General features: G+C 34.2%; 2 long non-coding RNA genes and 1 pseudogene across 3 annotated transcripts; 1 reads left to right on the top strand and 2 right to left on the bottom strand.

Moving 5' to 3' along the window:
* The first annotated feature begins 573 nt into the window (after nt 1-573).
* On the top strand, nt 574-23,517 carry LOC143683015 (uncharacterized). The gene is made up of 3 exons (XR_013175401.1): nt 574-672; nt 22,076-22,143; nt 23,315-23,517. It is a non-coding gene; the product is annotated as an uncharacterized LOC143683015 (long non-coding RNA).
* LOC143678112 (DEP domain-containing mTOR-interacting protein pseudogene) lies at nt 8,176-9,298 on the bottom strand (annotated as a pseudogene).
* LOC143683004 (uncharacterized) lies at nt 9,323-20,758 on the bottom strand. 2 transcript variants are annotated; one of them, XR_013175399.1, is made up of 3 exons: nt 20,664-20,758; nt 9,600-9,701; nt 9,323-9,434 (listed from the first exon to the last, which is right to left on the bottom strand). It is a non-coding gene; the product is annotated as an uncharacterized LOC143683004 (long non-coding RNA). The 2 variants fall into 2 exon arrangements; XR_013175400.1 differs by having other exon boundaries at nt 9,600-9,645; nt 20,664-20,757.
* Nucleotides 23,518-24,216: the final 699 nt, after the last annotated feature.

The following is a 24,216-nucleotide window of genomic DNA, read 5'->3' as shown; positions in this document are numbered from 1 at the left end:
AGGGGAAACATTTTGGAGAAACCACAGATGCAGATGCTCAGAGCACATTTGCTTTAGAGCTGACACAGGCAGCAATGTTTAGAGATGCAGAAAGAAAATACCCCTGTGGAAGTTGTGTGAAACCAGAAGCCAAAGGACAAGCAGATGCTAGCCACATGTCTTCCAAACTGATAGAATTTTTCTGGACCCAATGGCCTTTCTTGAGTCAAGGCATGTTTCCCTGTGTGCCTTAGTTTGGACAGTTTTATGGCCTTAAAACCGTCAACTTGTAATTTTATAAATTCCCCTTTTAAAAGTCATTCCATTTCTGGTATATTGTATTCCAGCAGCAGAATTAGGGTGAGCCTGGTGATAATCCATTGTTCTGAGGGTGTTGAGCATGTGCTCCAGAAATGGCAAAGAGCCCAGGTACTGTCCTAAATCTTGGAGATGGTGGAGCTCAGTAAAAAGTCTAGAGTCTGGAATGTGTTTGTTTGAAGCTGTCGTGTACCCCCAGGAAAGCCATGTCTTTTTCTGATGCAATTTTGTGAGGGCAGTGATGTTACTTTTAATCCTGATTCACTATTTTAGGGAAAAAAAACCCTTTTGATTGGATTATTGCCATGGACATGTGATGCCCTCAACTGTGGGTGTGACTTTTGATTGATGGAGATGTGATTCTGCATATTCCAGGTGAGTCTTGGTTAATTTATTGGAGTCCTTTAAAAAGGGAAATAATTTTAAGAAACCTCAGGTGCAAGATGCTTGTAGAACAGTTGCTTCCAAACTGTCACAGACAGAGACATTTGGAGATACAGAAGGGAAATGACCCCATGGAAGATGTTTGAAACCAGAAGCCAAAGGATCAGAGGATACAAGTCATGTGCTTTCCTAGTTAGCAGATGTTTTCTGGACCCAAAGGCCTTTCTTGAGTGAATATATCTTTCTCTGGATGCCTTAGTTTGGACTATTTTTTTTTTTGCATGCTGTATGGTGGGTCACATTTCATTATTTTTCCACGTGAGTACTGCAGTATTGCAGCACCAATTGTTGAATTTCTGTTTGTTTTTTTTGTACTGGGGGAAGAACATGGACTGAAAATTGAACCTGGCTCTCCACATGGCAGGCTAGAATTCTACCACTCAACTACCCTTTCCCCCCTTAGTTTGAACATTTTTATGGCCTTTGAACTATAAACTTGTAACAATAAATTTCCTTTCTAAAGCCATTCCATTTCTTTTATATTACATTCTGGCAACATACACAGTTTAATACATTCATATAAACATAAAAAGTCTTTTGAAATCATAAATGCCAAGTATCACCTTTGATTTTTCAACAGTTTACAAAGTTTGAACACTATGTGAAATAGGAATGACACAAATGTATTTGACTTCAACCTCATGGGATTGACAGATTCTGAAGAGATGCAGCATGTATCCATTATGCTGTTTCTGCTCATATATATGAGTGCTGTTGGGGGGGGGGGATTCAGGGACTATGATAGTTTGCCTAGATCTCCAACTTCACAGCTCCTGTCATTCTCTAAACCGTTCAATGTGATGATTGTTCAGTAACAGAGGTCAAGGAATGAAAGGTGACTGAAGAATGTTCTTCAAATACACAGTTTGAATTTCTGAAAATCCAATGTAATCCATAACTTTTTCTGTGATTTAATCCCTATTTTAGCCCTGTCCCACACTGACACTTGTGACACTAAAATCGTGATACTCTCTTCATTGTTAGTTGTAATGGTGTATCTTATCACAATACACTTGGTATACATTCTGTCTACTCTCCCAATAATTAAGTCTACTTCAGAAAAGTGCAAAGCCTTCTCTACTTTTGCTTCTCAACACCTGGGAGTCACTGTCTTTTATGGTACTACTATTTTTATTAATTTTTAACTATGTAAATCCTACTCCTTGGGAAAGGGCCAAGTGGCTTTTGTGTTTTATACTGTGGTGATCCCCATGCTGAATACACTCATTTATAATTTTAGGAACAAATAAATGAAAAATGCTCTCATTTTTGTAGCATGCAAAATGCAACTAACATAGGAAGCAATGGTGAGTGGCACTTAGACTCATTGTGATTGTTAACTGAATACAGCAGTTGGTTGTAGATTGCTAATTTGTGATTACAAACCATTGCAGCCAATAAAAAACATTCTGTGGCCACAAAGGTAACAAAGAGAAGCATCTGTGTTGCACATCCATGAAATGAAATGGCTTTTTTCTTTGCCAGAAAATTGACTATCAAGCATCCAAGAATGGCAAAACACCCAGAAAATAATACATTATATCTTGGAGCCAGGAATCCTGAATGACCAATGCAATAAGTCCAAATTTCCTACCAGAGTAAAGAGATAAACTCTTAGAAATAACAAAAATAGTAAAAATTGCATGCCAAAATCATCCATGAAGCCCTTGAATAGAAACATCATGACTTGAGTCACATTATTCAACTGAATCTTTTATGTATCCAAGTCAGATGGCAACATTTCATGTTATAGGTATATGTCCTCAAGACAACAACCTGTAAACATAGAGTCCACACAGCTATATTCTTGTCTTTGTTTCTTGGAAGGGAATAATGATATCCAAGGCATTGACAAAGATGTTGTGCCCAATTGGATGAATTTCCCTGTGTAATTTAAAGGAAGAAATCATTCACTTGTTTAAATCAATCTTCAAAAAACTATCAATATACATATTTGTTTTCAGTTTATTTCTATCAGTTTCCTATATCCTATTCTCATGGTACACTATCTTCAAATTTAAATCCAAAAATGTTACAATGGAGAGCACACATCTGAATACTGGCCATATTTAATGCTCATTGTAATTATAAAATGTTTCAAATGCATTCATATCACAAATATAGTATTAAATTTGAATGCAAATCAGGTGTAAAAATTACATAATTTAAAAATGTTTCCAAATGACAATTTGTCATAAGTTAGACTTATATTTACAACTTGCCTTAAGGTAAACCCTTCATACCAAGCAATTTTGTGCTCTTTTCTGGGAATGATGTTTCCATTAGTCCTTCAAGAACAATGGTGAACAGGCCTTCAGAAGGTACCCTGGAGGTAAATGCAATGTATTTGCAAAAAAACACAGTCAAATGTCTTTTTTTTTCAGTTTTCATTCTTGCAATGCATATCAATAAATTGCTTATTTTGGCCTTTGCAATTTATTGTACCTTTATTGTTCTGTTCAAATTTTAACTTAATGACAATATAAGGTGTTTCCTTATTCATAGTCTCATTATCCCTGCAAAGTCCTTGGACTGATTGTATTTTACGGAAAAATATTTTAATGCATTTTTTCAGGCAGCAGAACTTCAGAAAACATCTATCATTAAGCAGTTTTATATATGGCATGTTTGGCTACTTTAGAGAATTAGATATGAATCCCATGTATTTTTTCTGGCACATTATAAGACCAGCTTTATAATGCAAACTTTTCTTAGGATTTAGAAAAGAATAGCTAATCTGCTTTAAAAGACAGGAAAAGCTGAAACCCTAAAGTCATTGTTTTAAAAATTTAACTTTTATTTCATGCTACATGCATACCTATTTCATATTATAATTTCCAGTATGGTGTTACAATTTTTTTTAATAAAGGCAGCAAATAAATCTCAAACTAATTAATATATATGTTAATGCATCTTACAACAACATCTGATAACTTTGATGAAGAACTTCATTTTGGTCCACTGTAGATTTGTCCTTTTTGGTATCAAATTGAGGAAAAATATATTACACATGAAATTCAGACATACATGAGTAAAACTATGATTAATGACATCAGTAGATGAACCAATTAACAAAACCAAAATATTCTGGAGTTTCTGATAATTGACAATCAAAATGGGAGAGGATTAATACTCAGCAAGAGAGAACAGTTAATACCATCAGTTTAAAATGGGCCTTAAAGCAGCTTTTTTCACAACATATTTGAAAGGAATGAGTTTTTGGAAATGTAAGATTCTGATTTGAAGTGAAAGCTGCGGTTTTTTAAAATATTAATTTCTACCACTCTAACACAGCCCTTTTTAAAAAGATGGCATGAAGTTGATTAAATTTAATCTACACTGGATGGGTATCTTCTCAATATTACCCATCATTTCTAAATTAGTCCCCTAATAAATTTATGTAATTGATCAACAGAGATTATTAATAGACATCAGACAATAGGATCAAACCTAAAGGCAACTTCGTCTTTCACAATACAATTAATAAATGTCACTTTCAAATTTACATTGACAACACATATTATGCTAGTGTAGAAACAAAGATCACTTCCATCTTCATCACAAACATATAAACACATCACACAAACACCTAAAAAATTAAAATTAAGAGTATTTTTTAAGGGAGCAAAAAAAGCCATCTCAGAGGTTATCAATAAGTGAGACCTCACACACAATACACTCACCTATTTGAAGATTATACACAGAGGCACACACCAACATATGGAATGAAAGCTCTTAGGAACATCACTTTTGCTAATTAAGGAAAGTTCTTCATGTTACATTTAAGAACTTTTTAAAATAATTTATAGCAGGTCAATTATCAAATTATCACCCCCATTATTTATTTTTTATGCTATTATTTAACAACCCAGCAATGACCACTTTTATTTTATAAATGACCTAGAGCTGAAGGCCCATTTTCATTGCATTACTGTAACTTCTGAATGCAGCAATAGTACAAAAGCCATAGGGCTGGAAGGTGAAACTGGCATTTGGCCCAGACTCTGGCCCCAGTAAGCCTCATAAAGTTTGGTATCATCAATTCCATGCTTTAGTTTCCTCATCGGTAAATGAGAAGACTAAACACACTTACTTTTCACGGCCCCCTGCAGTCACTATCATGTCAGAAGTTTCTGACTTTGAAGTCTCATTTGGCACTAGGCTTTATTCACAACCTATTATTCCCCTACTACCCAGCCATTGTTCAGTAATTGGCATCTGGATTGCCCAACTTTCCCAAGGATTTGGTATCTTCTTGGTCACTTATGCAGCAAATAGAGTACTACTAAAATGGTATTATTAAAATGGTGACAAAATCTTCACATCTCCTTCCATCAAGAGGTGGAGTCTATTTCTCTGCCCCTTGATTCTGAGTTAGTCTTGAGAATTGCTTTGGCCATGGAGGTGACCCTGTATCACTTCTAAGCAAGTCTACAAAGGCTTGTAGCTTTTCCCATCACCCAATTAGATCTCAGCCACCTAATGAGGAAGCTTGGGCTAGCTATGGGGAAAGGTTATATGGAGTGGAACCACAGAACCTTGGCCAATAGCCCCACCAAAGTACTAAACATATTCATGAGGCCATCTGGGAGCTACCAGCCCCCATACAGCCAGATGACCAGCTGACTGATCACAAATGTAGATGTGAAACCAATCCACCACACCTGATACATTGGTGGGCCATCCCAGCTGAGCTCTGTCCTGGCTGCCAACCCATAGAATACAGAGAAAACAAATGGTGTTGTCATATGCCATGATTTGGGGTGGTTTGTTAGGCAGCAATGGAGAGCTGGTATATGTTGTGAACTGAGCTGGGAGAAAGGAATAGACACCCTGGGTAACAAGGCACAGCCCCTTAGAGTGCATAGAATGATGCTTAGAGTATAATGGATGAGAGAGGCCTGTAAAGGCACAGTTCCAAAGGAAATGTCATCAATGTTATAACACAGACAAAAGTCTCTATGGGAATGCAGAAAAATGGCATCAAGAAATGGAGAATAGCAAGGGCTTCTCAGAGGAGATAATATCTAAGGGGAGTCAAGAAGAGAAAAACATTCCAGACAAAGATAAAGAAGGAAGAACATTTCAGAGAGAAGTATGCCCATGCTATAGCCAGACAGTAAAGACAGTGCCCCTAGGAAAGTAGGAGGATCCAATCTAATTACAGTGTGAAGTTGTTGATATCGGCTTCAGGGGTAGCTAAGGAAAGCTCTTTCAATGCTAAGCACTTAATATCCTCTGGCATTTGGACTTTAAACTGAGGGTAATGGGAGCTAAAGGAAATAATATTGTTTTTTTCCTCCCTTCATTTTCATTTGACCAAGAGCATCAATGAAATCCTCTGACAAAAAGAAACTTCATAGGGTAGGAGGCTGTGTGGAGTGAAGAGAGGTTTGTCAGTGCTTAGTTTAGTTATGTGGCAATCATGATATGCTGGGGTCCAAGGTAATGGGCATTGAGATATGAGAAGAAAATAGCAATAGCAGGCAAGAACATACCATTTCTGAAAACAGTTCCATCTTCCTATAAACTAATGAATTAATAAGTTAATGAATATCTGAGGACAGAGAGCCTTTAAGCCTCATATTTTGAAGATCTTAAAAAAACTTTTAAAGAAGAATGGGAAGGTCTCCCATTTACCAGGCATGTGACCTTGGGCAGTCTCCTCATTTTCCAAAGGGGATAATTATGATATTGACCTTGCAGGTCAATAAGGATAAGCTATGTAAAGTGCTCAGCTCAGTTCCTGAAACACTAAAAGCCACCAATCTGAGATCCCTTGGGCTTTAACATTCAACAGACATGTATTTGAATCCAAGCCACATTGCTTAGTAGCCCTTGCAAATGTGTGAATTTAGGATCTAGTGCAAATCTGGCTGAGATGCAGTTCTCACACCTAAAACTTGAGGGTGATAACACCTACCTTTCAGAGATCTGATGAAGATGAAAGGAGACAAATGTCAAATGTTATAGCACAGAACCTGGCTTATGCTAGAAAACACACTAAGACAATATTTCTCCAATGTAGATGGACAGGATTAATGTTACACATTCCATATTATTTCCAAATTCTATTTTCTGAGTAAAACCAAACAATCAGAAAAGCTAAATTTATACAACATTTTTAGCATGATATGTACATTCCACCAATACAAATATGCTGTGCTAACCTATCACAAAAAAATGACTGAGGTACAGCATTTGTATTTTACTTTGCTAATGTGTGATAAGATAAGAACCTGGTCATTCAAAATTCATTATATAAAATTAAAAATAATTTAACATTCCCTGTCTTCTTAATTTGGCACTTTGAGGAATTTGCTCTATGTACCAATCCCAAAATGCACTCTTCCATAGACCAAAAGAAGAAACATTCATATATACAAGTGAGCTGAAAAGCTACAGCACAAGCTGGTGATTTGGGGGAAAAATACTTACCCACCCCCCTCTAGCCTATAAGCAGCATGTCATGTTGTAAGAACATGTTACACCAGAAAGCTAGTAAAATTTTAGGCCATGAAGGCAATTTAGGGTTTCAAGTTTTATCACACATGTACCAAGTCCTAGAACATAAGTGGCACAAAAACTGGAAAAAGTGACACCTGTTAAGTGATATCTTGCAAGAAAACTCAAATTTCAGTTATGTTTACACTAAAATTTTTGTGCTTTTACTTTCAACACATTTAGGATTAATTAGAAAGCTTTTATAGCTGGCTTAAAGACCAAACTGATTTAGGCCCAGAAAAATAAAATAAGAGGGCACACAATTTTAAGTAGTATTGCCCTATCCATCCCCACCCCATAGCATCACAAAATTTTGTTTTGTTTCTTAAGCTAATGCCATGATTGAAAACATGAATTTAAAAGTTGCAAGTAAAGGTAAGATTTATGCAAAAATAATTTTTGATGGTTTTTAAGTACCTGAATGCTTTAGAACCATCTTCAAAATGCTAGCTAACTGTTCATGTTCTTTAATTTGAAGTTAGGTAAAATCTGGATTTACTATTAAACAGTTTCATGCTAATTTTTGTGAGAATACATTTGAAGTCTGTAAACAATGTTCTATCAATTTCCAAGAAGGGAATTTTAACATGTTGCCTTTTTTGTCAAGAAAAGCATTTCAACAAATTTCTGCAAACTGAATTGAGATAAAAACAGAGTAAGAACTACAAATAGAAATTTAGTAAGGCAATTCTACCAGGTAGACAAATCTGTTTCCCAAAAGTTTTCTACACTGACATAATTTTTTGAAGAAGTATTTTCTGGTTCTTCCACATTTAAATAGTGTTTGCAATTCAAATTAAGATGCATATATACAGAGAAAAGGTCCATTTGCCCAAAGCAATCCATTTGCATGAAAGCCTATTGCATTGCTTTGTGTTCTCCTGGCTTTGATCATCCCTAGGTCACTAGCAAGCTGGGAGGTTCTCTTGCTCAGAACTCTAACTCCTTCATGGCTTCCATGACAATTGTCCTTGGGTCCCTCAGCATCAGGTTATTCTTGGTCCAGTAGTCTACATGCAGCACATTGAGTCCATTTGCGGAGGTGACAAACTGACAGACTTTCGTTCTGGCAGCAGCTGCAAGGCCACTGGGGTCCCTGGCCTGGATGTGGCATGGCTTACTTTCTGAAACCACAAAGCCCCATCTAACCACATCACCAACAATTGTGAATGTCTTCCTTGCACAGGGGACCCCAGGAGTTAGGAGTTCCTCAGAAGAGACAGGTCTCTTTAACACAGACTTGGGGTTGCAGAATACAGGGGTGCTGTTGCTGAGCACAGTGCTGCTGCTGAAGCAGCCACTGCTGCCACAGTTGCTCATGCTGCTCCTCCTCCCTGCAGACATGATCTTGATCTCCTTGCTGGTGCTGACTGACATAACATTCTTAGATCTTCAATTGTCATGACTTTACTTCTTCAAGCAGAAAGGACGGTCATGGGTTCCCTGGAAGGATGGGAATTTCCCTTGAGCAGCTCAATCAGTCTCTGCCTCCGATGGAAGTTCACTCTGAACTGGGAGAGAAAATTACTGTCCACAGACAGGTACTTTTTGCACACATGATGTATGATGCCATGCTCCATAAGTTGGTGGCAAAGCTGCTCTGCCTCTTTCCATGTGGTGTCTTCACCTTCTTGAACCAACCAATCCAAGAATTCAGATGCCATGAAAGTACACTCATATTTCACCCCTTCCTCCTCCTTGGGCTGCAGGAGTGTGTTTTCAGGGCTCATCAGCTTCTCATATAGATTTTGTCATTGCAAGAAGGCCCTCACTTCACTGTCCAATTAGAAGATGCCACCATCCTTTCTAAAGTGGTAGAAGATTTGAAATCCTTGAATTCCTTATGCTTATCACACACATCTTGAAAAATGTCCCAGTCTACTAATTTCTGCGTGAGTTTAATTGCCATCTCTCTGTCAGAAGCCTCTTTGTGTTCAATCAGCCAGTCAGTCAGTTCTTTTGTGACAAAGCAGTTTGGGTGAGTATTGAGATGATGTTGTCTATCATTAATAAAGCCTTTTTCATGTAGCCTGAGCCATAGCTGCTCAACCATGCACTGCAGCTCCCTCTGCTGCACCCTGCCTCTCTGGTTTCTGCTACCAGTGCTGCCACCTCCTCCGTGGTACAGACCATGCCACACCTTAGATTGATTTTTTTGTTTGTTTGTTTCTTGGATTGTTTTTTGAGAACTATTTTTGCCAAAAACAGAACATAGATATTTCATTAAAATGTCATAGCTGTTTATGTAGTTTCTAAATAACTGTCAAATAAATATTACCCAATGATCATTAATAGAATTGTTTTAAAAGCTATTGCTGACACAATTAAATTATAAAATTTGCCCTAAGAATTACCTGATTTCTGATGTTCTTCTCTATGCCATCAGACTTTTCTCACTCACTGGAATATGAAGAGAAAGAGTGCATGCCAACAATAAATAATTAAATAAAAGGAACCTGTAAGTGAATTGAAAACAATTTAATCCAGTATCCATAAATAAAAACAAGATTTCAGCAGGGTAACTCCTGTTTTTCCTTCAGTGTGTCATAGACCAAGGTACTTGAATCAATATTAAACCATTAGCCCCTGTATTTTCCAGTGTTTAAAGGAATAAAGCACATGTCATGGATTGGGCCAAGCTGCATTCAGTGACCCACAAATTATTTATATCCATAACACAAAACACACTGAGTTTTTGTTATATTGAGTTGTTCATATGTTGAGAAAATAATGCACAAATCATATTAAATTTATTGGAAGAAGAAAACCACATTTTTATTACCAAGGAAGGCTCTTGCTGATCTAAGTAAAATTTTTTTCTAATAAATAAATTAAATAGCTTCATAATTTGGGGGTTAAAGAAAAAATATGCTCATTTGATGCAAAGAATACTAGAATAAAAATATATAATTAAGGGGCAGCATGGCAGTAGCTCAGTGGCAGAATTCTTACCTGCCATGCCAAAGACTGGGTTTCAATTCCCGGTGCCTGCTCATGCAAAAAAAAAAACCCAAATATATATATATATATATATATATATATATGATTAATTAATTCCTATCTTTGTATACTTTTAGGCAACTAATATTGTTTCATGAAAACAAACACAAACACATAAATCTTATAATAATGTCTAACCTGATTTGAGTGGCTAAGTTAAAATAATTTATAAAGGTTTCAATTAATAATATAATTAATATAATTACATATTAATGTAATATGTAATTATTGTAAATAATTATATTTTTTACAATTTACAATTTACAATTATTTACAATTGTAAATTGTAAATTATTATAAATATGTAATAATACATTACATATTAATGTATTATTGTATATAACAAAAATGCATTTTGTTAAAAAAAATTCCTCACTCTCTTTCTCTCTACCCTAAACTTTCTCATTCTCTTCTCTTACAATAATCCATAGGCTACATACAGAAATATTTACTGAGGAATGTTAGCACAAAACAGGAATTAGGAAGACAGGAAAAAGCACAGTGAAAGGAAATAAAATTAGGCAAGCAAATTTTGAAAATTGCATCAATAGATAGTCTGTTAAAAGGATCTATTACATAAATCATCTTGACTAACATATACCAAAAGTTTCAGCAACATTACAACTCTAACTTCACTTCACTAACATGACTCAGACAAGACAATTGTGGAGGATTAAGAACCTCTTTAACCCTGTATTAAAATGTCTGATTTATCAGTTATTGAGTGTAAGCTTGGAAAATTAATTTTATCTTTCCAAACCAAAAATAACTAATTAGGACCCAAATTATACACATGTCCTATTCAACTTCATGAAAATGATAACATAGCAGAGTGATTATTTCTGAGATTCACTGAAATATGTGCATTAAGTTAAATTTTTTATTATATGTGAAAGATGTACAAAATTGAAACACCATATTCAAATTTTATTTATTTAAAATAAGTAACTGGAGGGCAGGCCACGGTGGTTCAGCAGGCAAGAATTCTTGCCTGCCATGCCAGAGGACCCGGGTTCAATTCCCAATGCCTGCCCATGCAAAAAATAAAAAATAAAAAATAAATAAAATAAGTAACTGGGAAGTCATAAAATCAAAATTTTAATCAAAGCATTAAGCAATGAATGTACCCTAAAACTGAAGCAAAATATTTCTTCTTTAAGTTATTTATATGATTGCTATATGAAAGTAACTATATGGTAAATATCATTCTATTGATAATAAAAGTGAACACCAATATTCTATGTTATATGGGACCAAAATATCTCTTCTATTTTACCACATCCTGCTTATGCACATGTCAGTAGTATGATGGCATGTTTTACTTAAATTCTCCTAATACTCTTGAGAATGTAATTTTCTTGGTGACTGATCTTCTCTATAGAGCAAGAAATTGGTTTACAAATGAAGGCATATTTTATAGCAAATCAGGCCTTACTACAGACATACTATCAAAATAATGAACTGAAAATAGAGTAGAGAAAGTGTATGGAGTGTAGCTATTTCATCCATTCTGGTCTGCAAACAAGTATTGCTGTTAGCTATTATTTTAGGACTGTTAAACTGGTTGTGTTTGTGTGTAGCTTATTTCACTTTAAGAGGAAATAGAAACTAGAAAAATATATATCATAAATTTTATTAATATTAAGTCAAAAGATATGAATAAAAACTTTTTCTCAATTCTTACTTAGATATCCAACTCTTATTTAAATTATAGATATTCAACTATCTGAGAGTTGAGAAAATGGTTTTATTTACATCTCTCAGATTGTAGTATACAGACATAAGAACACACATACTGTTATGTGGTTATTAAGGCTAGGGATTTTTTGAAAATGATTTTATATAATCTGTGTAGCAATCAGAAAACTAAATAATTAAGCATGATTGTATTCATAAGAAGACTCATGTGAAGCTTGATATATAATTTGACCAAAACATGCAGTTAATTAGCAGAACCAGGATTCAAGCTCAGATTTCTCTCCCACCACATGCTAAGCCACTTGACTATATATATAATTCCATTGTTACATGACAAATTCTGGAATGATTGTCACCTAGAGACAATATAAGCCATGATCCTTTTCTATATGAATTCTTTTTATAAATCCATCAAACTTACAAGACAATGAAATTTTTAAATAATAAAATTAAATGAATTTGAAATTAATAAGGTAACTATTAAACTAAATTAAAAATTCATTTAAAATCCTGTCAGAAAATAAAATTATGTTATCAAAGAGTCATACATCAAATATATGGTTGAAAATTAGTTCTTTCTATATTTATGTATTTTTTAATATGTAAATATAGTTCCTTATTTCTACTGTACTATTCTATTATTTTTCTTCAAGAAAAGTAAAGGAAAATTCTTATTTATTTATTGACCTAAATACATAGAGACTACTCCCTATTTTCCCAGCTATGTTCCATAAAATGCATGTGGTTCAATTTTAATACAACTTTGAGTAAACTAGGAGACCCTTTTTCCATTTAAATATTAAAGCATATAGTCTAGTTTGAAATTCAGGATAACAGTAAAATAAAATAAAGTTCTAAAATATTGTGTAAGTGATGAAAAGTTTTCTTCCTATTTTTGGAACTGATCTGGTCACTCGATTACAATACACTGTGAACATTATGCATTGGGATACTTATGACAGCTAATTAAGCTCATCTCTAAGTTCATAGGTGATGCCCAAGGAGAAAACACAGAAACTCTCTTCTGCAAAATGAAAGCAATGAGATGAGACTTTTTCCTGTATAATACACGAGTGAAAGTTTCTGGAACCACAAAGTACAGCAAGGCACTTTCAATACAAAGTGATCCATCAGTGGAAAAACTATATAGCATAAGATTGGAAAATAAATCAAATAATTATCTTCTGGTACATAGTCCTAGCACTGATATGTATAACCCATGTGTCATTATGTTAATAATTTAAATTCCTAGAAATCCAGTTTCCTGTTTCTTAGAATAAAATCTTTTTAATTTCTCAAAAATCCATATAAATCTATATTATAAAATCATATGAAAGCATAATCTATTATGAAATTCATAATTGTTTAATAAAACTGCTTTGCTTTCTATTTATATTTTACAGTATTACTCTTTCTGTTGCATGAGAGATATTTAAGCTCATTAGGATTCTCACAGAGGAGTAAACATATGGATAGGAAGTATTAACAGGAGAGTTAGTCATTGACAATAGACAGATAATTGTAATAGTCTATGTGATAGAATATTAGAATTGGAGATATTCTCTAGAGTAAAGGGACATATGCTTTAGTTTTATGTGGTTTTACTTTGTCCTGGGTATCTCAAATAGTAATCAATACACCAGTACCTGGCTATAAACTCAGTATCTGAGTATAAAAAACACTCAGAATAATTTTGAAAAATATATGAGATTCTAACTTAGTGGATAGGTAAATGTGGCCATGGAATTTGAATAAATAAACAACAAAATATGATATGGGTAGGGAGTCTTTTTGGAGCAAAAGATCTATTAATTAATGTAATCAAATTGACTTATAGATTCAATGCAACCCAATTAAAATTTAAGTGAAGCATTTTTGCAGAGATTAACAAACTGATTTTATAATTAATATGAACAATCCAAGGATTAAGATAGTAAAAACAATTTAGAAAAAGAAGAATAAATTTAGAGGTTTACATAACCTGATTTTAGGACTTATCAAAATAGCTAAAATAATCAAGAGAGTTGGTATTATTGAATAGATAGATACCTTGATCAAGGGAACTGAATAGAGAGTTTAGAAAAAGATTCACATACATATGTGAAGATTAGTGCCACCAATATTAGCTTGAAGGATGCAGGGATGGTGATTCTATCATGCTCTTATTCAACTCTCCTATTTGCCTTGTGCAGAAAACAGATGGATATTGAAGGAAGATAGTAGATTCTCATAAAAATAACCAGTTAGTTATTCTAATTGAAGCTGAGGTTTAGACATGATATCATTGCTTGGACAAGTTAAGACATCCTCAGGTATTTGGTATATAGCTATTGATTTGGTAAATATGATTTTAGTCCATTACTTTTTAATTGGCTTTCAGCTACTGAGGTCAGTAAAAAACTTTCACTGTCCTTCCTCAGGGGAATAGTAGATTTACAGACCTATGTTATAATCTAGTTTGCAGATGACTTGCTAGAATTACCTTTCTAACAGTGTTCCATAGTTGATGATATGCTGATTCAACCTATTGACCAGAAGTAGGGACTATTCTAGGCTTATTGATAGGGCATTTGCATGTCAGAGAATGAACAGTAAATTGAGCAGACATTTAGGGGCTTTCCACATCCATGAAATTTATAATCAAAAGGAGAATGCTGTGTCAAAATATCCCATTTCAGGTGAAGGAAAATCTGTTAGCTCTGGCACCTTCTAAAACCAAAGCGAGAGAGAGAGAAGCAGAATGCCAGGCCTCTAAAGAATGTGGAGGCAACATATCATTTGGGTGTGCTATTTTGGCCCATTTACTGAGTATCCCAAAAAGTTTCAAAGTTTTGAGTGGTGACAAGAAGAAAAAGAGGCTCTGAAACAAGTCCAAACTGTCATGGAAACTACTTTGCAATGCAGACCATAATGATCCAGCATATTCAGGGGTAGTTGACATATCAGTGTCACATAGAGATGCTGTTTGGAGACTTTGTATGAGAAATGTGGTGCAGCTGTAAGTGAAGCTTGCCATAATTTGCAGATTACTCTCCTTTTGGAAACAGCTTTTGACCTATTGTGGGGCCTTTGGAGAGACTAAATACTTAACCATGGGCCACCCAATTACCATGGGGCCTGAGCTGCTGTTATGAAATGGGTATTGTCTGAACCATTAAGACATTAATTTGGTGTGCACTGCAGTGCTTCATCATCAAATGGAAGTGGCTTATAGGAGCTCTGGCTATGACAGGGAAAGAAGGCACAAGTAATTTACTGAAGAAGGGGATCAAATGTCCATGGCCTTCACACTTTCTACATTACTTTCTCTATCCCAGCCTATACTATGACTTCTTAGGGAGTTCCTTACACAAAGTAGAAGCTTGAACTTTGTTTAGAGAGGATTTTATACATTATATAGACCCCACCCAAAAGTGGAAAGCTGCAGCACTACAGCCCTATTCAGAGACATTCTTGAAGGAGAGTGGTAGAGAGAAAGCATCCCAAAGGGCAAAAATTCAAGCAGTGTTCTTGTTCATTTTTCTTGTAAGTAAAAATGGCAAGAGGTTGTTCATGTGTATACATATTCATGGACTGTGGCCAGTGTCTTGACTCTATGTTAGGGGTTTGGGGGAAACATGAGTGGAAAATTCGAGACTAACTGGCATGAGGGAGAGATATGTGGACAGAACTTAATGAATGGGCAGAAAACATGAAGATATTTATGTCCCATGTTAATGCTCACCAGGAAGTTTCTTTTGCAGAGGAGGATTTTATAAAAAAGTGGATAGGATGAACTGTGCTGTGAATTCCATTCAGGCTTTTGTTCCAACCACCCCAAGTTCCAATGGGCTTATGAACAAAATGACCACAGTATTATGGATGGAGGATATACAACATGTGTATCCTCATGTTGTATATATACGCTCAGCAACATGTACTTCCATTCTCTAAGACTGACCTGGCCATAGTCCCTGCTAAATGCCCTGTCTATCAGCAGTGGAGACTAACACTCATTCTCCATTTGTTGCTATTCCCCAAGGTGATCACCATGCTACCTGTGAGCAGGTAGCCACTCTCTTCACTATATCCATGAATGGGTTAACATTCTGTTTTTACTGGAAAAAACATTTACTTGGTCTACTATTTTAACTTTTGTGCACACAAAGCTTCTGCTAACACCATCGATGTGTTTATAGAATGCCTTATCTAAGGTTATGGTATTGAATAAGCTTTGATTTTGCTTGAGGAATCATTTCACAACAAAATGAATTATGTGTATCAGGTCCATGCTCATGGGATTCACTGACCTTGCCATGTTCTCCATCATCTTAAGTCAGCTAGAATGACAGAACTATGAAATGGTTGAATGAAGATTCAGTCACAGTGCCAGCAGGAAAACAATACATTGCAGAATTGAATAAATGTTTTACAGGGGTTCTACATTCTCTAAATCAGAGTGCGCTTAATAGTACTTTTTCTCCAAAAGCCAGATTTCATGTGTGCAGTAATCACAAGGTGATTGGCACATCACTATTACCATGAGATTCACTTGGAACATTTTGCTTCTTGTCCTTGTAATCTTATGCTCTCTTGGACCAGAGTCCCCCGGAAGGAGGAATGCTTCCACCAGGTGACATAACAGTTATTTCATATAAGTGGAACATAAGACTGCCATCTGGCCATTTTGATCTCCACATGCCTCTGAATCAATAGGCAAAAACACAATTACTGTACTACCTAGAGGTGTTTGATTTTATCAAAGGTAAATTGGAGTGCTAATGGAAATGAGATAGTATGTGTTGAAATATAAGAGATCCCTTAGGGCTCCTCTTAGCACTGCCTTATCTCATGATTAGAATTAATGGAATACTAAGACAACCCACTCCATGTTGAATTACTGATCATCTTGATCCTTTAGGAATCAAAGTTTGGGCCATGCCACCAGCAAAGAAAAATCATGTAGGAAATGCAGAGTTCCCCAAAACTAACACAAGCCTTAGCGTGGTCATTGGTTACAATTGAGAAAATAATATTATTATAGTTGTTCTATTATTTTGCTTACATCAGGGCCTTTTTCCTTAAAATCACAGTATATGGTTAAGACTGGTTGCCTTGAATATTTTATCATCATTGGCACTTATTAAACATACATTTTTACACCAAAATTTTTCATTCATTCATTCTAAATATAATGTTCAACTATTGTATGAAACATCACAGCTTTCACATATTATTTATATTTATCTTGGTTCTAATTTGCATGCACTATTTTTATGCTGCAACTGCAGTGAATATATATTCTTATATAGAAAATTTAAAGTAGTTTTCTCAATTATTTAATGTTTAGTAAGATTATCTAATTATCATTTTAAAAGCATTATGCTCCTGCTCTTCTGTTGTAGGGGACTAAACATGTCACACTTTCACTTGTTCATCATAAGAATCAGTAATATATTTTACTTGTGCCAAAATTTTGCTTAAATATCTATACTGACTTTTCTCACTGTTCTCTCTATATTGGGATATAACATCCTCTTTTCTAGATATTCTCTCTAGACCTTCCCTATAGCTCCCTTGTAATATCACCCTTTCCAGAATGAACCATGCATTTCCTTGCCTCTTCTTTACTCTTTATTTCTTTCTGTTCTCTCAATTCTCATGTTCTCTCCCACACCATACAGAAAACCCCTACTGCATGAAATTTGCCTGGTACAGTTTCCTTTTGAATATGCTGATAAATATGCTCAATTTAAAATTTGTTTTATATATCAGACTTTGGAAATAATGAAGTTACTTTTAACTTTCATTAAAGTCTATTTAGTTTTGGGTACCTGGGCAATGTTCCTGTAAACTCTCTATTTTCCTTGAATTTATGATCTGTTTAGCTCCTGTATTAGTTAGGGTTCTCTAGAGAAACAAAATCAACAGGAAACACTTGCAAATATAAAATTTATAAAAGTGTCTCACATAACCATGGGAACACAGAGTCCAAAATCTGCAGGGCAGTCTGTGAAGCTGACAATTTCGATGAAGGGTCTGGACAAACTCCACAGGAGAGACTCACCAGCTGAAACAGGAAGAGAGCCTGTCTCTTCTGAATCCTCCTTAAAAGGCTTCCAGTGATTAGATTAAGCACCACTCATTGCAGAAGACACTCCCCTCAGGTGATTACAAATGGAATCAGCTGTGGATGCAGCTGATGTATCATGATTTAATTCTATGAAATGTCCTCATTGCAACAGACAGGCCAGCACATGCCCAACCAGGCAAACAGGTACCACCACTTGGCCAAGTTGATACATGATCCTGACGATGACAGCTCTCATTAAGACACTTTTTTTTTTTACATGGGCAGGCACCGGGAAATGAACCCAGGTCCTCTGGCGTGGCAGGTAAGCATTCTTGCCTGCTGAGCCACCATGGCCCACCTTCATTAAGATACTTTTTATATCAAGCTCACTAAAACATGATTTCTCTTCTGAAAATACTATGTCAAGAAACATTTCAAGAATTTCTTAAAAGCCAAAGTGTTCAATGCATATAAGCTAAATGAAATTAAATTAATACTTTGATATAATGTAGTTTTGAAGTCACTCATATTCATACACAAAGTTTAGAGGTTCGTTCACAAATGAAGTCAAGAATTCCCTGGATATTTGAGAAAGTAAAGTAGAACAAATATCTAAAAATAGCTAAAGAAACTAAATAAGCAAGAACACATAAGGTAGGAAAAGAATTTCAAAACAGGATAGAACTGTTAATATAATGAAATTTCATTTATTAGATAAAATTTTACTTTTTAATTTGCTAGGAAGAATACATTCTAAAAAGATTAAGATTATCAGAGTCAAAATACAAAATCAATACATTACAGTTTTATGTAATTTTATAAAAATAAAATGATGCAAAACATTGCAATAAAATGACATGAAGTAACTAATGGTATAGAACATTGTTTTTATTATTACATTTGTCTGAACCTCACTTCTTTCAGCTATTTTATGACTCAACTTAATTTCTTCTTTCAAGTTGCTCAAATGTGACATAATCCTTGAAGAATTTTCTGGATTTATGTTTTTAAGGGAACTAACCCTACTGTCTACATGGACAGTGTCTACTTAGTATTTTTTTCTCCATAGAAGTTATCACCACCTATACCTAGTTCATTATTATGATCTTGGTTCATTACTGACCCACACCACATGTGGTAGTGTGTCACTCTTGCTAGATGGACCTCCTCAAAGTTCTTCAAACTACAGTGCTCATCTCCTTTCCAGGGCCTCTGCACTGGTGTCCCCTGTTTGGATCATTCTCCTCTTATGAATATTTATGACTAACTCATTCCCACTCCAATTTTTGTTCAAATGCCATCTCTTCACTGATTCCTTCCCTGACCATACTATTTCTAGTTGCTTTGTTATGCCATTGCCCCCAAATCTCTCATCTCCCAGTCTGCCCTATATTTTCAATTTTTAAAGTTATTTTTCATAGTCTAAATGGCAAATCACTTAATTTTATATATTTTCTGTATTTTCCAGATGGAATATAGGTGTCAAGAAGAAAAATATTCTTTCTTCTTGGCTAAACTGTGTATGTAATTTCAAGTATATTGTAGCTATTCAATGAATTATTAACTGAATAAGTGAATAAAATAAAGTGGCATAATGAACAAAACACATCTATGTCTAATTAATCCACCTTTAAAACAGCTTCCACATATTTGCAAATACTGAATAATATAGTCCACGGTAACAAATTTGCATAAAAACTTTGAAAACTTACTTTCCCAGTATCTGAGACAACTTATAGAATTTGTTATAACTGTCCAAAAGTTTCAACATAATTTCACATTCTAAAGTTATTAACATTATCTAAGAAAACTACAATATATTAAAATTGACATTCAAAATACAAATATTGGAAGACCTTTCAATTTGAAAATTCAAAAAAGTTAAACTAAAATCACAAGCTTAACTTATTCTTGGTGAAATAAAAGCCTACCTTATTCTTTGTGAAGTAGGAATGAAAATATTTAACTCTAGAATACTTATATAAAGAATATTGATATGAATAATGCATAACACTGCAGATGATTTAAAGTGACACTCAGATGGTTACTGGAAATATTAAATTCTCAAGTTATTATACCTGTAACAATAGTTTAAAATAATCTTATTTCTACTCCTAGAATAAAATAAATTAATTTAACCTAAGAAACTAGGAGAAATAAAATGATAAAACTAGAATAACAATGAATTACAAACAAATGAAACCAAACAATATTTATCAAGAAGAAAAGATAAAGAAGCATTCTTAGAGAAGTCAAAAAATAAAAAAGAATGAGCCTTGAAAGAAAGGAAAGATGATAATTGTAAAAAATCTAACTAGATGATCAAACCATTCTGTCTTAGACATCAGAAGAGATTTTAAATCTTTGGTCAGTTTTTGGCTTCTGCCATGACATTGTAAGTAGTCCAAGAATTCCCCTGCAACCATAAACCACTCTCAACCTGTTTAAAATGCATGTGAAAACTATTTTTAATCATTGACAATAGACAGGGCAGGTCAATTATCCATAATATAATAGATGTATATGAGAAGGGCCTCATATTAAGCCATTCTTTCTGTACTGCTTTGCTAATTAGGGACAGAGCATAAAGGTTTTACAGAGATGAGGAGGTAAATATTGGGTTTCCAAAACTGAAATTGGAACGTTAAAAATAGTTAAACAAAATTACCTCAAACGTTGGTATTTGGATTTGCTGTAGGTCCTTAGGTGAATGTTGACCTGTGTTTGTGCAGATGGAGAACAAACAGCCAGGAGAGACTACTATCTGGCTGAGGGCAGTACTTGAATATCAAAGGTCATGAAGGGTTGGGAGAAACTCGATATGGTCAAAGTACTTTACCATCAAAAGTATGATGAACATTATTGATTAACTCAGGCATGGAGTTAAGCCAAAAAAAATTGTAGTAAGGACAATACCTGAGGAATATACCATGCCCTAAGATTGAAGACAAAACAGAGCGTATCTTCCTTAATAAAAAATAATACAAAGTCTGAGTGGTTTAAAAGACATTGTGACATTGTGAGTAAATTATTGCCTGCAGGAACAAAAGTCAATACACTTTATGGAAAGATAGCATAATTCAAATTCCCTACAACATATCATTCACAAAGTGCAGTATTTTATAAAAAATCTACAATACATAAGACAAAGCATGAAAATGTGAACCATGTTAATGAACAAAAGTTAATAGAAACATTTCAAAATGAGCCCAAAGTTTGCATCAATGACCAAGTACTTTACTTTAAAAGAGCTTTAAACATTTACTTACTGACTTAAGGAAAACATGATCCAAATGATGACGTATATGGGAAATTAGAGCAGAGAAAAAAAAACAGACTAAAATAATGTGCTAAGTAGAAATGCTCAAAAAGAAAAGAAAAATATATGATAATGAAAAATTTGCCGGAAGGGTACAACAGCCAATTGGAGCCTACTGAAGAGTGCAACAGTGAACTTGAAACCAGGTCAATAAATGTTTTGCAAACTGAGGAGCTAAGCAAATACAGCAACAATGACAGCAAAAAGCATTTTAAATAAACACGAACAAAGCCTAAGTAGGACAAGAAGTTGAATATGAAGAGTGATGTTGCATAAAATTTGGAGAAAAGATGTCACTTATAGAACTAAGAAATTCTGAATGTCTGAAAGAAGATGCATCCAATATAAAAACTCACATACACATAGAGAAGCATATCCTAACCAAGCTACCTAAAAGGAAAGATGCAAAGCCACACTTCACAGCATCCAGAGTGGGATAGGGTAAATACATGTCATGGGTCTATGGAGGATGGAGGAGGGACCTTCTGGGGGAGTGGGGAATACATCAGTTATGGCTGACTTCTCATAAGGAGCAATGAGAGTAGAAGAAAAGTAATCTACAAACGTCAAGGCAAAAAGTAAAATAGTTCTATCTAGTGCAAATGTTAATGAAATGCAAATGTCATATGGAGATAGTTAAGATATATATGTGGAATCAATGACTGAAATGAAAAGGGACAAATGAAATTGGAAATGTTTAGGTCCTTACATTTTGTATAAGGAAGTATAATGACATATTTTTTCTTTCTTTTATTCTGCAGAATGTACAGAGATTTCATCTACCACCTCGCAAATGCAGTTCTCCCTATTGACATTGTGCATCAGTGTGGTACTTTTCTTACAATTGTTGAAATAATACTATTATAAATTTACTTTCAACCATCTACCATAGTTTATATTAGAGTTCACTCTTCTTTCACATAATTCTGTTTGTTTGTTGTTTACACTGTAAAATATATATAACCTAAAATTTTTCATTTTGATAACTTGCCAATATACAATTCATGGTGTTGATAATATTCACAATATTGTGCTGCCATCACAACGATATATTACTTAAGTTTTCAATAACCCTAGAACAGAAACTCTGGACAAATTACGTTTCAATTCCCCATTCTCTACCCGCACCTCAGCCCATGGTAATCTGTATTCTATTTTCTGACTCTACAAATTTGCATGTTGTAATTATCTCATATCAATGAAATACTTTTCCTTTTGCATTTTGCTTGTTTCACTCAATATAGTACCTTCAAGTTCTTTCATGTTATACCATGTATAAGAGCCTCAATCCTTTTATGATTTAATAATATTCCATTGTATGTGTACAGTATATTTTGTTTATCAACTCATCTGATGATGGACAATGGGTGACTTCTATTTTTCGGCTATTTTGAATAATCTTGCTATGAACACTGATGTGCAAATATCTGTTTGAGTCCCTGTTTTCATGCCTTTAGAGTATATTCCTAGAAGTGGTGTTGCCAGGACATATGATAATTCTATACTTTACTTTCTGGGGATCCACAGAAACTTTTCCTTCAGAAGCTGCACCAGCACCATTTTATATTCCCACCAACAATGAACAAATCTTGTCATTTCTAAACATCTTTTAAAACACTTGTTATTTACAATTTTCAATAACAGACATTCTGGTAGATTTGGAGTTGTATCTTATTTTATTGAATTGTGTTTCCTTAATAGTAATGAAATTGTGCATCCTTTCTTGTCCTTATTGGCTGTCTATACATCATCTTTGGAGGAAAACATGTTCACATTTTGCCCATTTTTAGTTGTTTGGTTTTTTGTGTTAAATTATAAGATGTCTTTATATATTCTGGATAATAAGCCCTTATCTGATCCATGACTTGCAAATATTTTCTCCCATTCTGTAGGTTGCAGTTTTTTTCTTTTATGTTAAAGTAATATGATGGAAACAAGTATTACATTTTGATGAAGTACAAATGATCATTTTATTGTTTTTCTTATGCTCTTGATTTTAGTGCTGAAGAACCATTGCCAAAAACAGAAGTTCAAAATGAAGGCATGAGAAAAGTGATTATTTTGCCCTGAAGACTGTGATATTGTGGGGCTGGTCGTCAGTAATCCTTAATCTTTGGCTTTTTTGTTATGTCTCAATGCACACAGCAATGTCATTCTCAATTTTATTGTGTTTCCTTTGTCTGGCTTTGGTATTAAAGTAATGCTTACCTCACAGAATGAATTAGGAAATGTCTGTGATTCAGATTTTTGGAAGATTTGAATAGGATTGATGGCTATATAGTTTTTAGTGAAATTCACTGGTGAACTCATTTGGCCTGTGATTTTCTTTGTTTGGAGGGTTTTTTTTAACTTTTTAAATGTTGTTTAAATAGCTTTATTTAAGAAAACAAACAATACCATTTGAACCAAAAAATGGGTGTATTATTTAACTTAGCCATAGGCATAATTAAGTTATTATTTAATTAGATTAAACAATAATCATTGTGAAGCCTATGTTTGTACAAATTCACTTCATAGACCAATTTGAAATTAGAACAAGCAAGGTAAAATCTAGAGATACAGATATCAGAATTACTTAAATTCTAAATATTAAACTATCTTAAATAACAATTGATTAGCTATCAAAACTATGTATGTTCTAAAAATATTAAATATAAAATTATTAGACATATCAAGTTTGCTATAGTAATGACCTATGTTACTAAATATTTTCAAGTTTTTTATTTCAGAAATTTGTTTTATCTAATATTATTAGAGCTGACTACAGCTTTTGTCAAATCTATATATTCTTCTCTCTCTCACTTTTTATCCTTTAAGTTACCCTTGCTAATACTCTTCTATTGTGTACCCTCCTTGAGAAATCCCTCTCTGTCTGTTTTCAAATGGCACAGCTCCGTTTAAT

The sequence above is a fragment of the Tamandua tetradactyla genome, chromosome 1, assembly GCF_023851605.1.
Source record: "Tamandua tetradactyla isolate mTamTet1 chromosome 1, mTamTet1.pri, whole genome shotgun sequence".
Classification (NCBI taxonomy): Eukaryota; Metazoa; Chordata; class Mammalia; order Pilosa; family Myrmecophagidae; genus Tamandua; species Tamandua tetradactyla.
This window is presented reverse-complemented; position numbering and strand designations above follow the sequence as displayed.